Raw genomic sequence first — 3,886 nt, forward strand, 5'->3', positions numbered from 1 at the left:
TTGCTTCCGCATTTTTTTCTTCCGCACTAAATTTCTGTAGTGATTTTGGTTTGAGTTTTCTCTTTGGTTTTAAAGTTATCCAATTCACTTCTCTCTTTGTTAGTTTTGGGCCAGTTCTATAGGGCTTAACATCCCTAACGAACTTTCAAGTGCCATCTGAGCACTTTCAAGAGCAATTTTCAAAAAATAAATTTTTAAAAGCTTTTGAATTTCGATCCATGGCTAATTTTTCTAATCATAATTTTGCGGAAGGTTATTCAATCACCAGACCACCTTTGTTTGAAAATATTACATTTGATTTTTTGAAAATTAGAATGACTACTTTCTTGCAATCGATTTATTTTCACATGTGGCATATGATTTTAACTGGTTATTCATCACCGTCACGTATTGTTAATTGAGTTAAAAATGATATTCCTTTTAATCAATGGAATAGGGAAGAACAAGTAAATGCTCAATTGAATGCAAAATCTTTAAATTACTTTTTTGTGCTTTTAATTTTAAAGATTTTATGTTAGTATACACGTGCACTACTAGTAAGGAAGTTCGGGATAAACTACACACCTTATACGAAGGCACTAGTGAAATCAAGCAATCCAAGTTGAATATGTTAATGCATGATTTTGAACTATTTTCCATGGAACCTTATGAGACGAACTTAGACATGTATACCAGGTTCATTCAAATTGTAATATCATTGCATGCCTTAGGAAAAGAATTTTCAAAGTTTGAAAAAGTTAACAAAATTCTTCGTTGTCTACTCGATAAGTTAATTGTGAATCAAAAGATTTGAATGAATATTCTACTAATAATTTAATTGGCTCACTCATTGCCTACGAGCAAAGTTTGGGTCATAGACTTTTGGATGCAGGCGAAACGATTATTCTAAAAGCTGAAGATTCAGAAAGAGATAGCTTAGTTGGTGACGAATGCAATGACTTGTCAAGCAAATCACAAAGCTCACCAAAACATAAGCAAAAGTGGAAAAAAGATAAAAAATGGTAAGTATGTTCATATTCCTTCTGACGTTATTTGCTTTCGATGTATGAAGACTGGACATATGAAAAATAAGTGCCCTAATTTAAAAATTCTTCCTACGAAAGATGAGGGCAATGCGAAGCAAAATTTAAACTGGGGAAATAATGAAAGTCAAAAATTCTTATGGGCAGATATGGTTTCTGAAGCATTGGACCAGGAGATAGATAATGGATAAAAGCCTTTCGTATTTTTGTGTGTGTTTTTGTTTATATGTTTTTTATTTTTATTTTGTGTTTTTGTTTTGTTTATTCTTTAAAATTTTTGTTTTCGTGAAATTTTTTTTCTGATCTATTTTATATTTTTTCTTGAAATCTTTGGTAAATTGTGATTAACTTCTCTAAAACAGTCAGAGGAAGGAAACTCAAAATTTTGTTTCTCTTTCTCTCTTCTTAAAGAGGTTATTTTACTTTTGATTCAAAATCTTCATCATATTTTAAATTGGATTTTGAAATTAATTTTTTTTCATCTCCTTACATTTTTTCTATCGCATAGAAATCTTTTGCAAGATTATTGAATCCACCTTAAAATTTTCTTAATCAAGTTGTTCGTGTTGTCAATAATTTGGGTTTACTTTAGTTTTGAAAATATAAAAAAGAAAGCATATTTTTTTAAAATGATAAAAAAAGTGGCCAATGATGCCAAACCAAAAGATGCGCAATAACACCAAATTAAAAAAAAATACACAAAGTTTATTAAAAATCAAACGATGCTCAAAGAGCCATTCAAGTGATAAAGGGCATAAAATGAGCCCACCAAAAAAAATATGCTTATTTTTTCTTATACTACTAAAAGCTTAAGAAAATCCTTGATATGTTCAAAACTTGTGCTCGAAAATCTTGGTTCCTGATTCAAGCAATTCGTGCATTGATCTTCTATTAGATATGTTTTATGAAAGGAGTTTTGAAAAATTAATGTTTCTTTTTCTCATTTATTCCTAAATTTGGATATTGGATTAAAAAGTTTTTGGAGCCTTTAAAAGAACTTGAGTTTGAATTTTCAAATTATGAATTGCTAACCTTTTTGGGCTATGCGTTGTCAATCCAATTCTACTAAGTTTTCGATTAAAACCAAGAGGTAACTTTATCAATTTAAGAATATTTGTTTTTCACTAGATCAGGGAACGTTTTTGCCTTTTGGTCGTTTTGTTTTTTGTTTGTGCATCCTCTCTTTTTGATAATGTCAAAGGGGAGAATATATTGTTGAATTTTTGTACTATTGTCATATTTGTATCTTTTGTTCAAAAATTTTTAAAAATAAAAAAAATTATCTCCCCTATTTTTAAAGTGTTATTCTAGTGAGGGGGAGATTAGGAGAAAATGTTCCTTTTAAACATTCAAACTGTATTGTTTGTCATCATAAAAAAGGGGGAGATTGTTGCGGATCAATGGTTTATGATTTTGATGATATAAAACATTCTTATTTCTCTACGACTGCCTTATGTACTGACATTTTCAGGTGCACATGATCGGACCTGCAATTTGAATCTGCTAAAGAATGGGTAGACTAGGTCTGAGTTAGCTTGTACATTTTTCTTTTTCTGAGTCTTATGTAATTTGGTGTTGCTCCTGAGTGGTTTTGTAATTGGAGATTTTATTGCTTCATCCATGAGAGATTCTCTTTTTGGTAACATTCCGGTGAGATATTGTTATATCGTCCTGGATGATCTGTCCAAAAGAAGAAAACCCTAATTGGCATCCTCATTAAATCACTGTCATTATGCAAACATATCGTCTGGATGATTTATATATACGGCCAGATGATAGGCTCAATTCAGACAAGAATCTGCCGCAAATCATTTTAGAAATAACCTATTTTTAGGACATCTCGCAGGTGGATCGTCTAGGATATAAATATACTCAGGACGATCCAGGTAATTTTTCCAAATTTCTCTGGAATTTAAGGAAAGCAATTATGACTTGATTTCATGATCAAATTGGCCTGGACGATCGCCCGATCGTTCTGGCCGATATGCTGGACGATTGGTCATTAGATAGCTATTTTTCAGGGCGATGTCGAGGACAATATTCAACAATTTGTACTGATCATCCAGGACGATAAATTATTATCTTGGACAATATGAATAAATTTCTTATGATCATCTCAAATTGTCCCGGCTGATTGGGCTTAAATTGTACTGATCGTACAGGACAATATGCCTATCATTCTGAACGATAATGTCGGCAACTTACATTAATGAGCTTGTTTTGAGAGCTTCTATTTAAGCTTTGTCAATGCACTTTTATAAGTGTCTTTGGCAGCAATTATAGCTTCATTCTTGTGGGGGAGACTTGAAGAGAGAGCTTGAAAGGGAGTGAGGAACGGGTGAAGTCTGAGAGGGAGAAGATCCAGTGAGGGGGGGACTCAAGGGAGTGTGGAGGGGATTCCACACGATTGCTCTGGCAGGCTTACATCTTAATACCGTTGGATTCAAGGATTGTCTCAAGGGAAGTTCACCAAAGAAGAAATTCACTTTGGTGTCAAAGGACTCGGCGACTCCGCCGCACCGGGGAAGGTGGAAGTGATTTTGTAAGGGCTTCTCGCCTAGCTGTGGGGGTAAAGGAGAGACACTTAGTTTAGTGCAATGCTTGGAGGGTGCCTCCAAGGAGTTGATGTAGGTCAAGGTTTAACCGAACAACTATAAATCTGGTGTGTTTTTTTCTTATTATTGCTTCTGCATTTTAATTTTCGTATTTGGTTTTCTTTGTGTTATTTTGGTTTGCAGTTTTGTTTTAAAAGATCTTTAACAACCAATTCACCTCTCTCTTTATTAGCCTTGGGCCAGTTCATAAGGGCCTAACATCCCTAATGAACTTTCACATTCTACGGTGCACAAGAGTGAGCACCCAAA

Source organism: Dendrobium catenatum, unplaced genomic scaffold (genome assembly GCF_001605985.2).
Source record: "Dendrobium catenatum unplaced genomic scaffold, ASM160598v2 original_scaffold_198558, whole genome shotgun sequence".
Taxonomy (NCBI): Eukaryota; Viridiplantae; Streptophyta; class Magnoliopsida; order Asparagales; family Orchidaceae; genus Dendrobium; species Dendrobium catenatum.